General features: G+C 39.7%; 1 protein-coding gene across 4 annotated transcripts in view; it reads right to left on the reverse strand.

Moving 5' to 3' along the window:
- The window catches only part of LOC117612027 (uncharacterized), a 263,880-nt gene that overhangs the window by 217,206 nt on the left and 23,303 nt on the right, over positions 1 to 23,371 (reverse strand). For all 4 annotated transcript variants that reach the window (XM_034340658.2, XM_034340653.2, XM_034340651.2 and 1 more), the window contains exon 2: positions 8,505 to 8,573. The gene's annotated coding sequence lies outside the window, so the exon portion shown is untranslated. The remainder of the gene's footprint in view (positions 1 to 8,504; positions 8,574 to 23,371) is intronic.

Raw genomic sequence — 23,371 nt, forward strand, 5'->3', positions numbered from 1 at the left:
AATTTAATCATGCAGCTGTGCATTTGGCAGTTCGTCGACTTGTCGGCGAGAAAACCGTTTACTTGCCAAGGCAAAGGCACCCTCGTAGTGGCGCAGGTTTCAGGCAAGATTTGAATTTATGCGAAATACCGTTTCCAGATCTCAATCGTATTGGCAATGAACCGAGAACTCGGTTCCGATTCACTTCCGCCTACGAACTTAACGCACTTTGCGACCACAGATCCGTGAACCTTCACACATACCAAGCAATCGTGCGAGCTCTTTTATCGTATCACGGATACCTATTGTCGAGCCGGGAAAGAGAAATTGTAATTCAAGCAGGCAATACGCTTCGTGAACTGAATAATGACCCGAGCAACGATATAAAAGAAGATTTAGACTTTCGCGGAGAAAAAAAATGCTACTTGTAACAGTTACGTATTGGAAAAGAGATTGAAGAACGAAATTGTTAGCTGTATGCTTAAATCCTCGAATTCTTAAAAATTTTGCGATGAAAAATAATATCAGATGTTCTACATTTCTAAATTCTCCAAGTCTCTAAATTATTAAAGATTCTGTTTACGATTAGATTTCAGATCATCAACGCGCGATAGCGTTTTTACAAGGATTCAGTGACGTGGCCAGACGTTACCGCGATGCTTGGACAGGGGAGAGCTCGTAAATCCTTTAAATTGAGAGTGACTCAGGTGTCCGATATGTCAGCTGCTTCCACAGACAGTAGAATGCTCCAGTGACGCGATCTGAATTCTGAGCGACGCGACGCGACGTGCCGTACAGCGCACTCGATACATCGGTATCTCTCTATTCCCATCTTATCCTTCCTCCATTTTTCCTTCTGATCGCTCCTTCTCCCCCCTATCTTAACCGTCTCTTTTCCGCACATATTCACCCTAATCCTACGGACCTCCCTCATGGCTGGTACAAACGTGAAACGAATCAGGTCAGTTCATCCCCGAAGATATTCTGCTTAAGGATTTAGAACTTCTATTTACGCTTCCATTACAAAGTGGAAGGAGATCCGTGGCAGGATCGAAGGAAGATTTCGAATGCGGTGCTTGAAAAATTCTCATCTCCTTCCGTTACAGTCGACCAGATATCTCATCTGTTTTTCCTGCAATCCCCTTTTAGTTTTACCGCGTTTCAGATAAAAACCGTTCTAACGTGAAATATCAGTGATGATGCATTTAATATTCGATGACTTTTTTGAAAGTTCATCTTGATTTATAAATATTAATATTATATTTATATTATATTTATTTATATCATATAATTATATTTATATGATTTATAAGTATTATTTTTCTGACCACTGTATTACTGAAAATGTTGAAAATAATCTCTTTCCGATGTTGTAAAAACCTCTGAAATCCCTTAGCTATCAGGATTATTGGATCAACGAGAAAACAAGAATACCTTCCCTCGATAGCTGTTAGGAATGAAAGGGTTTAGAAAATAAAATTACAAAAAATTCTGTACATTGAATTCAGTATTTGATGGGTTGGCATAGATTGCGTGAACAGATAGTGGAAATCAATTTCAGATACGAGGAAATCGGATATCTGCATAGGTGACGCACGAAGACGACTAATGTTCGCCTTTGGCAAGAGGGTCAAGTGCACTATCTTGCCACTCTGCGGGATTCACAAACACTTTCGAAGATGGATGCGGTGCCAGGGAACGCAAATTGCATCGACCTAGCCGTGATCTACGACCTCGAGGAAAATTACATCTTCCCGCTAGTTTTCCATCGCTTCGAAATTAGGAGCGTAAATTAACGATCGACGATCGATGCTTCATACCCTCTTGCGTTTCTTCCTATCACAGAATTCACCGGACCGTTTTATCCCTTCCCTTGATCTGTCCGCACTAAAGCAGTACCATTATCCATCGTACATTATACCCGACCTGTTAAAACAGAAACGAGCCATCCACGCACCCATAGTTCGTAAGTTTCAGAACGAGGGCAACGTGGAGTAGTTGAAACTAGGGGGATGGCTTGGTCCAATGTCGAATAACCGACCCTTTGAACTTTTAACACAGTAATTTCGAACGGCATTTCACCGGCACAAGATCGCTGGCTCGCAGCAATGAAGGAAACGAAGAACTTTTTACGGCACACTCTAGCTAGTCTCGAGAGGCAGGTTTCGCCAGAAAAGCGAGTGAATGCCGACGGTATGAAGGGAGGAAAAAGCGGAAGGTTCACTTTCCCCTCTTCAACGGGCTTTATAAGGTAGCAGGCTATTACCCTTATAATTACCCGACAGCGATGCATTACCATGAGATTTTTTAATTACCTGTCCTTCATAGAACGATTCCGTTCTTACGTGCCGCGACTACGTGCAGTTTTATGTAAACGTTAGTTCCGGTTGGGTTTATTCTTCGATCGCGAATCTCATAAATTAGGGAGGAAAAGGGGAGGAAGAGGGGATCAGTGTTTATTTTATATAGGAACACTGTTATTTTTTGAAAATTATGGAATCTATAAAAACGATTGAAGATTGGAGAACGCTTTTTCATTGTCAAAAGAAGAATAGCAATTAATCATGATTAGTAGCAAATAATACCGGAAACGTTTGCATGATCGATCCAATCCGTTTTGCAGCGTGTATTTTCGCGCAGTGGTATCGAAATTACGTTAATTGCATCACGGAATAATTAATCCGCTTTCGATTATCTGCGCGCATTGCATCGACGAGTATCCTCGAACATGGTAGTCGCTAAACACGTGCCATAGCAGTTTATTTATCTTTGCCTCGGCAGAATAGCGCGCAATTATGCCTTAACGGATGTTTAATGTACCCCGCGATGCGGATTTTGCGCAAGTGGAACGTGCTCGTTGGCTCGCTTATCGCGTTATTAAATCCGTAACTTACTAGATGAAAGAAGAAAAGAAAGAGTTTTACTAGAATTCCATGAACTTGGTATAACAGTAGTCTTACGAAAACTGTAAAACGAGAAGGAATTACGGTGCACTTACCAAAGGATATTATTAAATTTTTAATACTTAATGAATCGACCAGTTGTCACTCGAATTGTTTTTTTTTTGTATACTACATAGCGTTAATTGCTTCAAAGGAGACCAAACTGCAAGTCAATGACCAAAATCTGTCAATCTCAATTAAATACCAATTCTCTTAGAATCTCAAGTCCTGATAGAATTGAACAACTTTCTTGCAACGAACACCAACGAGCTACAAACTATATGAAAAGTAGCAACGGTCTTTACGGAAGAACTTTCGACGAAAGGAGCAACAATGTTCGCTTTTGATGAAAGTTACTTCGGTCGATTTCCGCAACGCTTTATAGAGTTAAGTGAAACCACGCTATTAATCCGACCGAGAGATACTTCCAAGAACGGGATCGTCGATCAAACAGCAATTACTAATCGATCGAAAGTGGTAAATTTTGCCCGTGAGTTTCCTCGTTGATTAGGGGCACGAAGTTTCGCGGAAAATCGATCGTTTCGCGACGAAGAAATCAAAGAAGGAAGCTGAAACGGCCATGCGGCAAAGGCAGGCCGTTATAGGTCATGGTAATTAATTCGAGTCCAACTATCTTGGAAACTATCTTCGTGCTAGCTCTCTCTCTACTTCCAGCAGGATGCACGCGTCGCAGTTGCAGCAATCTGTCTGCCGTTACTTCCGTTCTAAGTATGGCCGGTGAAGTTACTGGGAGATTAGGCGTCGCGCGAACCAGCGACGACGTATTCGCGTCGCTTAACGCTGCTTTCACAGTTTAAAGCAGTGTTTAGACCTACTGTCGGCTAAATTATCAACAAGAAGACCGAGCCGCCCTGAATGCTTCCCATTCTTTACGAAAGTGTCCTTAATGTATGCGCAAAGAGATAGCGTGGAAACTTCTCCAACATTATCCGTTAATATTAAAGCAACGGCTTAACGAAGAAAATAAACGTTGTTGCTTGGATAAGAAACGAAGGAATGGCTAACTTTTATCGAAGTAATACCGTTGTCACAGGCGATGGGGTAATTAGCAGTTCTGATAGAACGTCTATCATCCAATGTCCTTTGAAAATATAATACTCCAAGAGTAAACAAGTCTATCTTTGTAATTTTAACTTTCATCAACGAGGTGGTTTATGAACTTGAATTATAGATAACAAGAAAAAGTAAAAGATTCTTTTCATCAGAAACCAAGAAAAGATGCATTTGAACTCATCATTAAAGAAACAGATGGAAGCTGCTCTTAGAAAATTAAAAGAGTTAAATTAATGTCTTGCGAAGTCGTATGCTGCCATGAGATCAAATATTTTTTTCAACTTTCGTTCAATAAAACATTAAATCCGTTCGATAAAATATTCTCTTTACATCTGATTAAATCGACGGCAATCGCTTGACATCATAGAATTTCGGAAAGAATATATGTAATGCATGTGTTGTTACCAGAAGCCACGATACGAGAAACTCATCAACAATGATCGCAAATAACCATGATTACTCGCACGATACCTGCACGTTACCATTACTTTCCACCACGAATGCGATGCAAGCACTTCCACCGAAAGTTCCGTTTGCCATTCACGGGAAAAGATCACGCGATCGCGTAGTTTCGCGGCTGATCCGAAAAGCGCACGATCTTTGCATCGCGGGTTATTATCCTAATTCGAGAGTAGCGTGAGCCGTGTAAAATAGAAAATCGAAAGATTCGAAGCGAGATGTAGCGTGTCGCGAGGGTAACTTATGGCCGAACGAACGGTTCCTGTTTTCCTTAGCGGTTTCCATCGTTAATCTTAGGGAGGCGCACCGCCAATGGCACGCCTAGGCGAGCAAACGGAATTCGAGGTTGTGCACAGGACAGCTTGCTTGAATTTATCTTCATCAAGGAACAACCATGAACCGTTACGAATGTTTTTCCTAATTTCGTTATCCCCTTCCCGACGATCTTCCTTTGATCGCTCTTTAAATTTTCCTATACTTAAATATTATTCTTATTTCCCTACCATGTTAGAATAACATCGAAAATTTTATTTGAAAAAGAAACATTAAACGCTGCTATATTTTTAATTCGTGAAATAAGTCGTGAAAAGCACAGACCGTTACAACGATCGATTCCAAGCAATATTTTGAATCTATGAAGTGGTTAGGAATCCATAAGCAGCGGTCCATGAAACGGTTTCTCCCTGCTGCGCTCGTCGGTTTCGCACTTTAGAGGAGTGGCGAGGAAAACGTATGGGACGCTAGGGAAACATTCACTTTGATAGTAGATTTTAGCCACCATCCCCATGGTCTCGCTTCCCCCGAGCCAACGTGGCTCTCTTTCATTTTCCTCTTTCTCCTTCGACTTGGTCTTACAATAACAACCGGCTAACAACGTTTGCGCTTTATCATACCTTTGAACTCGATCGCGAGATACTGTGTTACGAGTTCGCTGGAGTACCTTTCGCGAGAACTTTGTCGTCGCTGAAGGGCTTCAAACTGTCGTAACATAAAATTCCTCGCGGCTCAATCGACCGAGTAAAAAGAAAGAAAAAAAAAGAAAGAAAGAAAGGAAAAACGGTGGTGTAACCTCGCTAGTCGACGATATAACGTGAGAAATACGATTTTCCCTAAAAACCAATCCTCTCGACGTAATGGTTACGCGAGTGGGCAAGCTAGTTGGTTGCTCGGACCACGATCATGTTATCTGGGAAATTTATTCGAGATCACGTTGGCCCGCTATGATTAAATAAAGATATCACGTGCGAGCTGCTCGTTAAAAGCCTTTAGGAGACCATAACTTTATCACACCTTCGGGATAGTTTCCGCGATAAAGGACGGATACCTTGCATTATGTACACGTAGCCAGCGGAACTGGGCCACGGGGCCATTCGTTAGCTTAATGTTTTATCCGCGGCTGATGCGCTGCTGAATGAGAATGTCAGGTTTAAGCCGTTCGCTTGAAATTCACGGGAGGGAATCGAGGAACGAGCGTGCTCGAGAGAAAAAAAAACACCTCTCTACGTTGCCAGAGCGATACTCCTAGAAATTCGTTCGCGTCAGCCGAAAACTATTCGCTTGGATTAGTTTCCATTTTCAAGAATTAACCGAGTTAAATTTTTCTCTTCAGCTTCACGTAGAAATTGTACATTGCTAATTCTATTCTAGTTTCTATTCTATTTTCCTATTCCATTCTAGTATCAACCTAGAAGCTCTTAACCTACTAACACGTTGACTGTTGCTAAAACTCCAATTATTGAATTTTCAAATTTAATTTCACTCTTCAATTTCAATGCCTCTAAAATCTCGAATACTGAAAACTGTCTCTAATGGTTTGCTTGAAGCATTGAAGTTACAAGTGTCCTAATACTTCATGAACAACCCTCTACATCGCGACCCTCCCCAAGTGCGAATGTGTCTCTCGTGTTTCAAAAAGTTCATCCATATCCTACGTTGCACCAGTAACCTTTGTTTTACACGACGATACTCCTTTCTATTGTTGATTGATATAGAAAGCTAGAGACAAAAGTCGCATTGATCATGCTGCTTTTATGTAGCTGAGGTACGTACAAAACGATTCGTGTGTTTCGCCGAAACTTGTCGATACTTTTGTATTCAAACATCGTAATGGAATACTGTATATGTGTGTACGTAGAAGTCGGTAGTAGATACTTACGCGTCCAGAGGGTACACGTTAAGTTGTAAACTGAAAGCAGCACGATTCTCGTGAATCTCGGTAAGGGAGAGTAACGCTTGGGTGAGTTCAGTTTTCTAACGAACGACTTTCGTGTGAATGTTTAACGATTCGAGCATGTCGCCGAGTGACACGCGCCGCTGTAAAAACCTCGTTACGGTTTGTAGAAATGGAAATTCGTTGGAATGGAAATAACACGCGTCAAATGGGAACCTGTTCTTTTCCATATGCATACGTGTCACGGGTGGGTGCTGTTACTCACGACTCTTAATTCATCGTTCCAAAGGTAAATGAAAAGTGTTTCGACGCTTATCGTGCTTGTCGGTGCATTAAAATGCTATTACGAATTCAGAAATTTCTATTCTATTATGAAATTGAAATCGTTGATAGAATCACTGCAACGAACATGAATTTAATGGTACTTTTGTTCTTCCATAAAGATTAACCTTTTAATCGCTACGGTGGTCATTTTAGAATGAAATATAATCCCAGGGATTTTCTCGCGAGAAACTGAAGCGTTGCGCGAAGAAATATGCATTTTCACGAGTACATGACTCGTTCAACTTTCGAGAAGAAGAAAGATTTCGAATGAAAAGGAACGCGTTCGCTCTTGCTGCCAACTGTATTCTCGTTCTTGCTATTGTTAAGAGAATCCATAAATACGTCGTCGTCTGGCTCGCAAATGAAAAACGAAGAAAAGAGAGTGACGAACTATGGTGAGAACGGTTTGGCTCCGTTTCCCTGAACGTATTGCTACGAAACCTTTCGAATGTTCAACAGTATTGCAAGCATTGCAAATTTTAGGAATTCAATCGACGTTATTTGCAATAGGGTTGAATTCAATTGTACGTTTTAAAGTATCAATAACTATATGCAACAATAACTGTTATAAACATTTTAACCTTGATTTAATTATCTACTAATTAATAATTCACGTAATTTACAAAGGAAAAACTTAAACCCGGAAAAATTAAAATTAAAAAAATTTAGAAACCTTGCAAATATGTAATTGAAATAAAACTAGAAAAATATTTTCTGCGCTTCAATTTTCAAACTGTCAGAAAATGAAACTCAATATTATTACTATTCTTCCTCTCTTCATATTGGTATTCCCTGAAAAGTTTCCAATTTGTTACATTCGAAAGGAGAAACATACGTACTCAAATAATGGTTCGAACGTAAAATCAATATTGAAATTAAACCACGTTAAGATCTGTATTCGTCGAAAACACGAGGATGCATTAACAAAGCGTTAAACAGTATAATTACCATCAAGTATACTTGCAATTAACACGGAGCTTGGGGAACGAAATTCACTGGACACCGATTGTGCTTAAAATCAGAGTGCAATCGACTAACGGACCAGCACCGAATCAGGAACGCGTTTGTACATCGATCAAAGGACCATCTGGTGGGTGCGAACGATTAAGCTTGCGGATTCTGGACACTTTAACAATCACGTCAAACCGTCGTAAGAATCGGTGTCAAAATAACGTTTAAGTAAATTAGCTTCTAATGCTATTTTATTCTTATTATTAACCCTTATAGAGTATAATTAATTTAAAGTAAAAGGAGTAATAATTCTATTCTTCAAAGCGTATATTATAAATCTTTACCGTCTGCATTTATAGTTATGTTTTGTATCAAGAATATACTATGTACGAAATTATAAATTACTATGACAATTATATTAGAACACGTATGCGTCGATCGTCCGCAAAGGGTTAAAAGATTGAAATATAATTCTATTTTAACCCTATATGTATTGCTTAAATTTATTGTCACAGTTCCATGAAATGCTTTGTATAAATGACTATAAATTATAAATAGTATGAGATTAGTAATTATAAATAGTAATTATAAATTTCTTTTCTTACCTTGAGATGTTTCACGATGTAAGAACGTCCCCCAGTTGCCAGTAATAGATCCATCCAGTATAAAATTGTCTATAACACACATTAACAACACTGTTAAAATAATACGTTACATCGCAGAACAATTATGCACGAACAATTACGTAGAACAATTATGCAATTATGCATGCACGAATATTTTATTTCTAATTAGTCGATGTTGATCCAGCGAAGCTGACAAGTAAAACTGAAGATTACAAGAATGCATTAGCTCACGGGGCGTGTTACATAGCAAATTTTTGCGGGCATCACATTTTCGTTCTTTTTTTTTCCCCGTTTCTACTTGGCGACGTTATTATGAGCGTCGCGTTCCTTTGTTTATCGCACATGACGTTCGTGACGTTATTGCAATCAAGCCGTTCTTTTATCTACCGCTGCACAATGTTGTCGACATTATTGCAACCCCTGTATCCTTCTTTCTATTGTACGGACCGTTGTTATTCCCAGCTTACGTGTTTTCATTAGCTCTCGCGCGACCCCCTTCCCTCTGCTCCCTTCCACCGAAAATCGCATTATCAAATTATTGCGCGTTTCCATGAAAAATGAATTTCATTTGAGCCGCGCAGAACGCGATCTCGATGAACAAATATTATGCTTTCCTTTTATTCCCTCGTTTTTGTCCGGTGTCGTTTTATTGGCATTTTCCATATACCGTAAACATTGTTTCATTTTAGGTCGTGCACAATTTGAACCGCAGAATTGATTACCGATTCGATTTGCTGAAATGTTAATTGACGCGATGAAAGATGTAACATCCGGTGGTGGCAAACTTGCGAACGTTGCGTGCAACTCGTGTGCGAGATAGCGGTTTAATTTAGTGCGTGGAAGATTACTTTTGCTGAAGAAAAAAGGAAAGAAAGCAAGAAGAAATGGGAAAACAAGGAAGACGCTCGAATTAAGTAAAGGAACGGTGCTCAAGATATTGCCTTATCGCAAGAGCAATTCATTTGTTCACTTCTAGAAGTAGTTGACTTTGCTATGTACGTACCACGCGTCTTTCTGGCTTCCTTATTTACTCCAATTGGATTTCGAACTTGTACAGAGACAGGGGTTTCTTATAATAGAGAACTAAGGATAAAAATTTCTTTCGCGTTTGATATAACATTCAACTAAACTGATTATCTAGACGATATTTAGACCCCAAAGAGATAAAACCCCCTGGAAACTAAGCTCTTAAAAGATCCACGTCGCCAGCATTTAGCCTATTAGCAAAATTCCGTTAAAAGGATTAACTCATCGATGGAAGCAGTACGAGGTGCAATGAAAGCCAAGGGCCAATCCGCTTTGCATTATTACGCGGGGCATCTCGATTACGCGTTTCACAGTCAGTTTCACAGGCAACAGCGTTCGCAATAGCGCCGCATAATCCGTATTTCATGAGAACGCAACATGAAAAGGGACGAGAAACGTTACGGACCTCCCTGCTGTTTGTCGTAATTATATTATCGCGATTCGTCGGGCTGCAGTCGCACCAGCGTGCATTAGTAGAGCAACCACGTCCTCCCTAATCATGATCGAAAGCTGATACTGCCTACCATCAGTCTACGAGTATCGGTCGCGTCACGCGAAAGAGGAAGCTCTCCTACGACCGGTAATTCCGTTCAAACGTGACTAGCGCAGCTATTTAATCCTTCTCTTGTAGCAGTTGCTCTTTGTGTTTCAGCGAATTTCAGGTTAATCAGCGCGATTTACTTCGGTAACCCAGAAATCGGTAACGCGATCTGACAATGAGACAAAGAGATTCTTCCGCTTCTTGAAAATCAGACGAATTTCTAATCAGCTGATTCGAGCAAACGAAATCTTTCAATTAAACGCATTTACACTTTCTCCAATGGTTTTCTTAAATTAGAAGCGAATATTTTTTTTCGAAGAATATAAAAACTTTCAACTGCGAAAGATCAAAAGTCTATCCTATGTTTAAAAGAAAAAAAAATCAATTCAAGAGAAACATCTGCCATGGCAGAAGCTCCTCGCACTTTTCCACGCCCCAACCATATTTGCATTCGCTATAACGCCATCCCCTCGCGCGCCGGCACGTAGTACGATCGCGTCCCAGATGAGAAGAGCTCCATCTTATCCTCGTAAAAATTCAATCGCGTTTGACTTATCACCGAGTCAATCACTGCGTGGCGTCCGACAGCGTCTACGTCGCCCGAGAGTACACACCCGGGGGGGGTTGAAGCGAGTCAACCCTCCTCGCAGACGGCAACGATTCGAGTACGTGATATTTAAGCGAATGTTAAACGGCGCACCGTGCCAGAAAGAAATTCGCGGGAAGAAATAGGGAGGTCGTTTGGTGTGCGGCGAACAAGCAGATCTGCTTTGAAAGCGACGAAAAAAAGCAGCGGAAAAGAGGACGGAAATCGCGACGCGTCGGGGACGCTGACTAGGGGGAGGGATCATAAATCAGGAATTATAAAGCAATTTCATGGAAACCGCAACAAAACTTGAACGAGTAAGTTCCATTCGTGTCTACTTCCAAATACGGGAGAATGGAAGGCGAAGGGGAAGCGCATCGGACTTTAGCAAACTATTACAAACGGCAGTCCGCTTGTCTTAATCGAGCATTACTCTTTCTTCTCATCCTCCGTTCTAGACGATGATACGCGTCCTCAACCCTCGTCGCTCCGTGTATTTTCCTCCTCGTAACTTTGCCCGACGAGTAGCGTTATAGACCGAGCGGATACATTACACCGAGCGGAACTCGGAAGAAGCGCTTTCGAAAAGTAGCTGCTGAATGTTTCTCGAGATGATCGTTACTGAAAAGCTGCGATTTTGAGCGAGTAGATAGAACAAAGAGCGCGATTAGAAACGTTTTTCTGCTGTGAAATATTTCAGTTTCGATTCTGAGAAAGATTCGACGCCGTTAACTGTTTATATCGCTGGCATCGGACTCGACGATGATAAAACGCTGGGTACCGAAGACCCGACGACGCTTCGGTTACTTAGCATATTAATATCTTTTGGCCCCGACTACGGAGTAGCATGGAAATCCTTCGACCCCGATATTCTAGGGGAAATCCACAAAGCGTGGCCCGTTCGTTCGAGTTACTCCACAGAACAAATTATCGATAATCTTAGGATCGGGCAGCAGGGCCAACCGAGATCTGTTTATTCGATGCTTTAAACGAAACGACGCTGGAACACGAACCATGATGAAATACGAAAGGAATCATTGGTTTGGACATTACGATTTCGAAGGTACAAAACTTTCTCTGATACGCACCCCTTTAAACAGCACTATATTCTTAGCTTATATTTTTCTGTTCTTTTTTCTCATCTTTTTTTGTTATTAATAATTCATGACGGCGCTGCGTCGAATTCAAGTACAGTGTAATCACGGATAAGTTATGCTCACGATGCTAGAGGAAAGGTCGTAAGGAGAATTAACGTCCCCCTTCGCATGGAGGTCGCGGAATGCTTGGAATTTGCCGAGCAACACTGGACCACGGAATAATGATAATGGCGGACCCTTTTTCTTCCCCGCTGATCGTTAACGTTCCTGTGATAAACATCGCGAACGTATGGTTTCGCCGATAACGCTGACAAGAAGATTTTGATAATTTAAAAATAATGGCTGGAAATTCAATTATCGTTGGAATGCTTTCATCCCATTCCTCATGTTTATAATTGCATTATAATTAATTGTTGTACTAGTAACACTAAAATTGTGTAACAGCAAATCGCTGTTAATAGAAATTACTACTATCGCGTGTTCCGCGGATCGTCAAATGATACCGGTTTAATTTGCAACAATTTTCACGGTACATAAACCGTTCCGGTATAATTAACCAAAAGGGTTAAGAGAGATTCGGTAGAGTTTCTAATTAAATAACCAAAACTGTCCGCGTACCGAACAGCACATGAGCACGAAATGATTCATACTGTATCAGTAGCTGGGCGTAACGCCTTTTACTTCGCCTCTTACTCGTAACAGCACAATTAAAGATAATTAACTGTATGACGCGGATCGGTGAAGTTTTTTTCGTGGCCGCCCGTTCCAGTGGTCGCAAGTTTGTGATTCTCTCGTCATGGACCACGATTTTACCGGCTCGTTGTACAATGAAACTTCTTCTCGGTCCGCGGTGCGCACGTAACCGTAAGAAAGTAAAGTCAGCACGTGGAAGAATTTCGTAATCTGCTTAAATCCGCGCGAAAGGAACGCGACGTGTAACGTGGTGGCGTTTAACGGAATGTTGCGCAACCAGCGGTATTTCCACGCGATGTAAACGAACGTGAAAGTTAAATAAAGCGGGGCTCGTTTCGATCCGTCGAGCAGTAGGCGTTTTCACCGGTGCGTCGGTGATACGCTTAAGCAACAACCCCTCCGCTTGGTCCGTTGCTACTCGATCGTGTTAACGCTTCGACTGTCAAGCTAAATTCACTGAAAGTTCCCCTCGGGCATTAATTTAATTGAATCGGTGAGTTGGACAATAGCGCGAGTCCAAAAACCATGTTTCAAGCTTTGAAACGATGTTTCGTTTGAGATGTGTTTCATTAATTTGGTCACATCTTTTTTGATTTCAAGATAAATTAAAATTTCGATGAAATTTAATGCACAATCAACCTACTAATCGAGAAATAAACGGACCAGACGGCGACGATGGATTGGAGAAGGAACCGGGTCGAAGAATAAGAAACGCGGAGGATGGTGCAACCGGAAAGGTCTGTAGGTCGGTTGGCAAAAGATGGATGGAGCGTCGATGCAACGGAGTATCCGGTATCTGATGGTGGTAAATGCAGGAAACGGAAAGGGCGGACCAGTCTTAACGAATATGCCTTGGGAATGGCAGGCAAACAGGAGGATGGTCTGATACTTTTCGGCCATAACGAGCTTCGACGTGCATTTGTTGGATCATCAGAACACAAGCGAAAGGTACGTGAGTTCGTGCCGTTTCGAGAAAGAAAGACGGGAATCCTCATAATCCCGGTTTAATGGTTTGGTTCGCCTCCGTTTCCTTGCAAACACCGTTCCATTGCCCTTCAAGGTTTTAATCTCGACGAAAAATTAGCTTCGAGTAATCTCTCGTTAATGAGTTTTCAACGAGAAACGAAGAACCTTCGGGAGGGATTCGAGGCTACACATGAACGCATAAAAATTTTTCCAGGTATTTGTTGATCCTAAAAATCTGTCGCTTGGACGCTGAGCACCCTTCTCGTTGCACGGGGTAAAAGCGTTTTTGTTTTTATCTCTTTTGTTTAGGTTGGACAAGCGTCGCGCTTGTACCGTTTACAACGCACGTTTTTCGATTTGCCTGGACGAGCACGGGTTTCGCAATGAGTCCTCCTCCTTACCCGCTCGGCTGAAAACTTTCCAGATTATCGGGCAAAATTTACGGCGAACCGAGAGAAACGTAGCGGCGTGCCAAATCTATTTGGCCCGGACACGACTATTACTCGAGCTCGGCCCTCTTCTGGATACCAAGGTCGACTTCGAAGGGTTTTCAAGAACCGCTGTAATCAGCGTGTTATCACTGCAAGGAAATCGTAACCCCGAGTACCGGGTATCCTGAATATCCTTATTGTTTCCCTAACAATGCCTATTATTTCTCGAATAACGTTATTCTCGATTGCATTATCATTCACATGCAACGCGAAAAGTTCAACGAACCGGACTTTTCCTAAGAAAACAGTTACGTGAGAAATGAACGACCGATATTCTACGCTTTGATTCCCATCTGGCTGACGAGTTAACGCCAGTTCTCACCGCGTTGAATAACCGATGCACTTTTAACGAATCCTCCTCGAAATTGTTGCGCGTTCGGTGAAATCTGTATCGAATCGCAAAATGTTCCATATTTGCCTGGCTTCGTTTCGAGGCCCCGTGAAAGATTAAAAAGCCGCACGAGTTATTTCATAGCGATGGAAGACGCAGTTCCGCGAAGTGCGACATCACGTTTTCCCTGGATACGATATTGGGCTCGAACGATTCGCGAAATTCTGCGAATGCAAGCACAGCACTTCTTGGACACGAATGTAATCCGAACAGGATGGTTAATATTCCCCTGGAAACGTAGTCCATGCCATGAGTAAGATTTCTCCAAGGATTCAACGGCTGATGATTTTAATTAAGTGGCCCTTGTACTCTCGTCCGGCGAGTGTCACCGCAGAAATAGCGGTTCCCGCAACCGTGCACGACTGGTGTGTGTCCGAAACAATCGAGACTGGTGGCTTCGAAAGGTAATTTCTCGCGGAGAACGAGGAGTAGAGTGATCGAACACGGTGCCAGAGGGACGAGGGATCTCGAAGGAATCCTTAGAGGATCGGGATGAGGCTCGGGAAAGAAAGCAAACGGGCTATACATAAGCGCGTGCAAGCGGTATTGCGGAAACGAAAGAAATGGCAAAGCGAAGGCGAATGTGTGTGGAAGGTATTCCGCGGTAATACGTTCGCCTGCAGCGGCCCTGCACTCTGTTTACCCCCGACAAATCCCACTAGACACGATATTATCCCTCTTATATACCCTCTCGTGCCGTCATCCAGCGGGATTCTACGGGAAGAAGGCTGTGCAGCTTTCCGAATACCCGGCAAACGATTCGTAAAACGACCCGCATAAAGCTTGACATCGTGGTTTGCGACCTTGTTGAGATCTATGCGATTTGAATCGCACGAAAGCGGAAAGAGCAAAGGAGGAAGAACCGACCCCGAGAACCCCTCTACTTTCTACAAAGGCGATAAGAAAAATCGCCCCTCTTTATTACCGTCGAATTATTCCATAAAACGGTACGTTTCCTTTTTATGTAGGAAATAAGAAATTATTATATTACCGTACCACTCGTGCTGAGAAATGGAAAATGCGACAATTTCATGGAACGATATCAGTTGTACCGACAACAAAAAAAGAAAAGGTTTGTTTTATCAAAATTGTGAGAGGCTCGAGTACAGCGAATATTCTCTATCGATTGACCCATCGTTGGATAAAAAAATGACAAAAAGGAGAGAGAGGTGAACGGACGATAACGATGCAGGGAAAATAAACCGATAGCTAACAGCGATGATCGAAAAGTTGTTCACGAGCGACGGTACCTAGACCAGACCAGCGGAATAACGAAAAGGTAGAACATACTGAAACGAGCCTGATTTGCTGGAATATGTAACACAACCCTTCTGGCGAACGCACAGGCGTCGAATTAAGTTGGCGTGGTAGCTGCTCGGAGGCGAGCACTTTACAGGTGGTTTACATCGCGTTTAAAATGCCGGTGTACTCGGTCAGATTTATCGACGCGAGAGAACGGTCCCTGGCAACGTGCCCCGACCCACAGTTTTACCGTCTCCAACTTGTATATTGCACCTAGAACCGACAGGGATGAAAACAATATGAAATATCCCATTAAACTTGACGATTCATGGCTGCTCTAAAAGTGCAGTAACGATTTTAGCTATATATGACAAAGAAAGTGTTAATACCTTTTTTAATGGAACTACTGTAATTAAATGAATGAAACATAGACGCTGTTGTGGTATGAAATATAACTGAATAAGTAATAAGTAATTTAAAGATTGATAATTATAAGAGGCATTGATTACATTAAGTATGCGACTATCAAAGTGTTAATACAGATCAAAAGCATGAATTGAACTCTGAAGCGCTATCAATGTATTTAGGGTATCAAAAGCAAAGGCGAATACTAACGAGCCCTAATGATAGAATGGTCCCAATTAACTGACTGATTAATGACAAGGTACCAAGTATATATCCTCTCTGATTTCCAGATTCAAAGTGGATGATTAACGTTGGTAAGTTAGGAAGGCACTCGATTCAAATCCCTTTCATGTGAATTCTCATTATATTTTGCGTATTTAAGATATAATTTGTATATCAAATAACTAAGAATTTTTTTAAATTAATGTGGTACCAGAAACATTAAATAAAAAATAATATAATAACGAAGGAGCATAGAGAAAACGGTAAGCATCGTGGTGGAAATTTCTTGATAAACAACTGCATTCGTCAAGTAGAAGACTTGGTTCGGAATTACAACTAACAGAAACACTTATGAAAACGCCCTAAAGGGTCGTGTCGCCCTTAATTTCTACCGTAAGACTCTCCAACCTTTCAAAACTTTTCACACCCTTGGCGTATGGACGTGCTCGAGTTATCGCTAACGAACCTCCTAGCAGGGAGTTTAAAAAGTTGATTCGTGAACTGGTCCCCAAGGAAATTTGTTTTCGGTTCAAACACCAACGTGGTTTAACTTCAACCGGCCAATTGTCGCAAATATGCTACCGCATCGTATTACTTTGATATTGTACACAATATAAGTTTACGTCTACAATGAGATGAATTTTGATAAAATTTTAACAAACTTTTGACACATTTTTGACAATATTACTTTGTTAGTGATCAATTTATTGATCAAGCTTAAAGATTTATGACGGTCTTTTCAGCGTGCAAAAACGACAGTGTCAGCAAGCCATCGGCTTAAGTCGATCGAGTAGATACTCTTCGAGCTTCTCGTGATTGAATTTCACGAGAAGAGCTCGTTACCCTGACGGTATTATTTAATAGCCTTTTATTGAATGGTTAGGCGAGGGCACCTAAACGTATCAACACGTAATATTGTTTTGTTGTTTACCAAGCTGAGGGAGCATTTTGCCGTGTTGCTTCACGTTACGAGCTTTAATAGAATAACTAGCAAATGGCTAGTTTGAAAAATTGCATTGTACGTTAAAAATAAACTAGCATTCCGTTAACAAAAAACTAGGTAATCGTATTATTAATGTTTGTAATCAATAACGAAACAATCAGAGAGAGTAAGTAATTTTAATCTGAAAAGAAGGCAATCGTTATTTTATAAAAGCATTCTTTCTCTTTCACTTTTATACAATAATTTACTTTATTGTTATTATACTATTATTCAACGTTATTGTCCTCATACATGAAGTTCAGTAAAGAAATAATCCCTTCATTATGCAGTCAATTTCCGCAATACCGTCCAATGTAAATTAAGTTCACTTAAGTTACCAAACAACGGAAAGGTGACGCTTTTATAAAGTCTCTGAAATAAATAGCCTTTGATTAAGAAAAAAGATAAAAAGAGAAGAACACTTTTCTGTTGAAACGAGAAGTTTGTAGGGAGTATAATAATTCTTTCAATTTTACAACGCAAAAGCTTCGAAAAATAAAACAAACTGCCCTAAAACTTTAATGTTTTGAGGTCTTTCATTCAAAATATGAAAACTGTGTTACTTTTTCACAATATCAATTGTGTACACAGTGTTAGTAACGTAAAATTTTTAATTATGAAAAGTGATACAGAACCTTTGACATTAAACGACCAAAGAGAATTAAAGAGCTACAGCGTAATTGTATGATGGATGTCGGGAAAGAAGAAATTAAGAAATCGCAGATTGCTATTTTAAATACAATATATCTTTCAGAAGTTCCTTTGTGAGGTTCCACAAAGCAGAAAATTAGATTCGTTATGAGTATGTGTATAAGTCTGGTATAAAATAAACGCTTCCACAAAGCACTCTTAATCTTTCGTTGATTGCATTCAATTTTAATGGTTGATAAGCGTTTATCCTGTAAGATTAGTAGGCTAGATTTCTTGTTTTAAATTAACTTGAAGATTAAAGTTGAATTAACTGATATAAATCTGATATAAATCTTACCAGGATCTTTTTCACCAAACTAACAATATCTTCAAAACAATAAAGTTTTAAATCTTATTAACTAATGCAAAGTATTAAACATTACAATAATTAATTTTTAACATTGCAATTTGGTTTTCTAATGTAATTATCTAAAGTGTCTAAAAATCATGGACCATTAGGATAAATATCCCGTGTATTTACTCGGGATATACATTACTTTTAGTCGTGTCACTGAATCGAGTTCTTAGAAACTTTAGATACAAAAGAAGCAGGATAAAGAATGCGACCAACACAATTGAAGAACCATAGAACCGAGTACATACTACTGCGTATTTGTGGAATCTATTGCAAACAACTCCTACAATTTACTGAAAACACCAAAGCAAACACCCGATAGAGACGACCCGATACGAACTCGTGGAACTCAATACAGAGGCAAGAATATCCTTAGAGTACAATACACTCATGGAATTGTGGTCTTCGTTTGAAGCAGAAGCTCGAGTATTCTTAAACTTGTACGACTTACAGAAGTTCTTAGTATCGTAAATCTATCAAAAATTAAGTCAAGCGATATCAAATATAAGAAATTATTACGAACCCTTATCATAACATTCTGAGTAGATATTTTTAAATCTTCTCTGATAATTTAAATTGAAATATTACACGAAATGTATAATCATCAAAGTGTTGAAATAAAAAATAAGCTACTGTATGGAATTATGTGTACAATAAAAATATTAGAGGATCATAGCTTATAGCAAAAAGTAGGTAATCTTCAAATTGTCTTCGTAAAGTCCATCCCCTGAAATTTCCAACTACTTGTTTTACGATAAAGCAAGAATTCTTGCGGAACTTGTACGAGCTCTTGCGGATCGGGCCAAATAACTTTCCCCTATCGACGACATTCTACACGCCATCGGGTACAGTGTCTCATCACACAGCACCGTGTACGTGTGCTATGTGTGACTTATAGGTGGGCCCTTTCCAAGCAAGTGAACAACCAAAATCAAACTCCATGGCACGGCATTCGTAAAGAATGTTAAGCCGAGGAATTTATCCGTGAAGAAAGTCCGACCGTAAGAAAGTCTAGCCACGATCCGATAACAGCGCCGTACCCTATAATCTTACCTTTTGTTCGCTTACGGCTATCACTACATAGACGATTTCGATGCTTTTGAAAGAAAGATATAAGGTCTGAAAAATAACGAGCGACAATGGTACACTTTTGATCGTTTAAAAGTGAATTTATTATGTAGTATGTTTTAATTAGTAAAGTAAATGTATTTAAAATAGTCAGGTGGCTTTCAGAGATAAAATTTAGCTCTATATTCATTAAATATTAATCTTCGAACGGCAGTAGCCGCGTCAATCGTGACCCATAAATCTACAGAGCATACATAATGATGCATCGATTAAAATTAGGAGCTGGAATTTCCAAATGAAAGACTTTCATGTATTGGAACATCAGTGTCTAAAGGAAAACAAATTTAAAATTAAATTTAATCTCTAAATCATGAATTGGGTTTGCAAAGAATCTACTCTGCTATTCCAGAATTAATTGCAGAAAAAACTAGGGAATGTAAAAAAAAGTTCCACAGTGGAATCGTTGAACGAGAGAAAAAAAGATGCGATTACGTGAAAAGCATTACGCGTTGCCTAATTAACCCCGTATTATTGTGCGAACTCCCCCCACGTCGAAGATGTATCGTTATCTCGAACGCAATTAACTAATTACAATCCGACCACCAGAGAATCCTGGATTTCCACATCGTGCCAACGGTCCTATTTACGCTTTCGTGGTGAACGCGTTTCTACCAATGGGATTTTCGTAATAATCCGACACTTTCGAATTGTGCATATGGCGAAAACTCGGTTTGGATAATTGAAGCGACCCAATTGTTCCTGGGGTCGAACCGATCGATCCACCGAGCCATCAGGCTGTACCAGGATTCGAAACGTTTTCGTATGAAAGTTACATTTGGCAAGGACATTTTGGAAATGTTTTTTCCTCGTTAAAAAAACAAATTTAATCGACCCGAGTAAATAAAAAATTTCTGGATGGAAAGTATCAATTACCCGCGAACGATTTTCGTGCAATTTTCATTAACGCTTCGTGTCGCTTATAATAAAATTTTCATTGTACATATTACCGTGCCACCTGTGTTGTTCGCCGTGGCTTACGCGTCCAACCACAAAAATCGATTTCTCTTCCACATACCAACAGTTAACCGAACTGCATAAAGAATCGCGATATAAAATGCACTGAAAATATTTACGATATCGGTCTGACCATTCCTGGCGAAATGAAATATTTCTTGAAAGTTTCGATTTCGAGAGATAAATTGTTCGGTGTTTAGTATTTATAAAAATTCCCCATATTTTATCTTGTAAATCAATCAATTCTCATAAATTTTATGAATCAATTACTTACGGAGCAACAGTTTGAATCATGAAGCGAAAGATTTTATTTAAATTGAGAGGATTTTTGCCGAATCGAATTTCCGAATACACAAACGTATCCTACGTGTTATTTAAATTTTAAAAATAATAACTCTATATTTAAAGATTTGGAAGTTTCAGAAATTCATTTAAATTAGAGTTTAAAATATAGGCTTATAATAATTTTCTATTACTATAACTATATCTACTTCTTATAATTCAATCTCAAAATAGAACACTCCATTTCTCGTAAATTAATGAGGATAATTTGTCTTGAAATTACTAGAAGCAATTACCTAAACAGTGTAGCAAGTATGAAAAGTTTGGACTATTAGTCAAAACACTTTCATAAGGTAAGCGTCAGGTTAAATGAGTGAAATCAATGAAACAGAACATAACAGGATGTAAATAAAAAAACTAGTACCATTGAAAGTGATTCGTTCTGCAAATAATACACCGTGAGCTTTCATTCAACTCGTTGATGAAATCATAACAAAAACAATGGCAAAGAAATAGTGATTTGAATTAAGTGCTCGCTGACGCAACCATCAGAGTCACGAACAGATTGCAAATTAACCATAAATACATGGTTAGCTGTTTCAGCGAATTTGCATGAGAGCTATCGAGCCCGCTATAGTCATTTAAGTGGTGATGAATTACTGTTACGATGGAACAATAAACGCAATTATGAAAATGTGGGGCAATGTATTTATCGGTTAATGTTGAATCAAAGCTACTCCTTGCACTGTGCTTCCCTAGAGATGCTAGGGATCCTCACCCTCTGCTTCCCTAGAGATATTATGAATGCTCACACTATACTTCCTTAGAGATACCAAACATCCTCGTATTATACTTCCCTAGAGAAACCAAGAATCCTCGCATTATATTTCCCTAAAGATACCAAGGATCTTTGCACAATGCTTCCTTAAAAATTTTAAAGATCCTTGTACTATGACTTCCTATAAATACCAAGTCCTTCTCCCCCAAATATTGTCCCTTTGATTAAAAATTTTATATAGAGTTACCCACGCGAGTAAAATAAAAATAAATGCACCAGTTTCAGAGAAATTCGAGGCAACAAGAACAAAGACAACACATTGCTTGATCAAATAGAAGCTCAATTTCAATCAGTCGCCATCTAAAGGCACCAACCGCCCGGTATAGATGGTAACTCGCCTTTGCACATGTATTATTCCAAACCACCTGAAAGCTTTTCGTTGTTGAAAAGTGTGCGCGAAAATCTCAAAAGCTTTCGTGCAAATCGTAAGTCATTGGTCTGGCCGCAAGCTCATCGATCGACTCACCAAGAGCAGAACATTTACTCAGCCTGGCACTTGCGAAAAATTATAAAACCGAGAGAATCCTATCATCGTCCCCTTCAAGAATCGTGCGATCCTCGAGGGAACAAGCAACCACAACCAGCGACTGAAACTGTATCTTCTTAATCGTTACGAAACAAAGTCCCTCCTCTTATTATTTTTCTCTTTACCGCAATGAAAAAAACAAAAAAACGTGAAAGGGCACCTTTTCGAAAGGAAATCAAACTGGTACGTGTCTTGTGACCACTATAATCGAGCACCAACGATCGTATTACGTGAATGCTGATTAATTCTTTTTTATTCCGTGAGGCAACAATGTACAAAGAAATGTGGTATTCGTGGCGGAGAATGTAGCAGCGGTGAAAGGAAAACAAAATTGAGAAAACCGCTAAGTTTACTCAAAACCGTGAAGAAGGCAAAGATTTCAATCAGAAGTAAAAAAAAAAGAAGAAATATAGAGAAGCGAAGAAGGAACAGATGAAAATGGGAAAAAGAGCAGAGAGAATTGCCCGTTAAAATGAAAGATAATTAAATTCTCCAACATGCTCTCCATCGTGAATGAATAAAACATTGAAGCTCGAAAAATTGTTCTGTCGAATCGATGTGCAGATACGTATATAGAGTTACATCTTAACCTAGTTTCTGCTTAATTCTGAAATTGTTCCTAGCTATTCTCGAACCACGTTTCAAGCGCAGAATCCAGATATCTGCATAGCGCAGACGCCAAGTTCAACCGATCAGATAAAATTGAATGTAACAGTCGGAAGTAACAGGTCTACCAGATAGGATGAAGTATAAGATCACTGTAATCATGTGAAGTCGACGTAAGTTCAATTTGCGGAAATAATTAGTAGAAAGTCGTTCCCATTCACTGCACTGTTACATAGTAAGATATACTGATGCACAATGCCAGGCTCTCATTGATACCAAGGATTATTCCAGATGAAACGGAACACTTTACACAATAGAGAACCTTGAAACCTAATGAAAGTTCATGTATAATATTAATCCTTAATACCAAGCGAAATTCTAATGCTTTTAATTAAAGAAAATCGCAACGGTACATTTACTGTTACGACTATTGTGAATATCGTGTACCTATCTGAGACCCAACGTCAGAATTGTTATTCAATTTCATGAAATTCTAAGAAAGAGAAACACAGAAAACGATGGTATATTCTGGCTCATTTGTTACAATTATTGCAAAGGCAATCTTCAGAGATACGAAACGATAAAACGAGAAAAAGAAAAGAGTAGTCATAATGACGGTCTGAGTGCTTTAAAGACTTCACCATTCTTTTATCAAGACCTACTCCCTTTTGTTTTAAATCATAACTCGGCCCTTTGTTCGCGATGAGCATTAACCGAGCATAATAAGCGAATCGCATTTGGAAAACTATTTCGCAAGTTGGATGGCTCTTAGCGAGCCGTTGCATTATCGTATAAATCTTTTAATTAGTGACTCGGAATCACGGG

Source organism: Osmia lignaria, chromosome 15 (genome assembly GCF_051020975.1).
Source record: "Osmia lignaria lignaria isolate PbOS001 chromosome 15, iyOsmLign1, whole genome shotgun sequence".
NCBI classification, from domain to species: domain Eukaryota; kingdom Metazoa; phylum Arthropoda; class Insecta; order Hymenoptera; family Megachilidae; genus Osmia; species Osmia lignaria.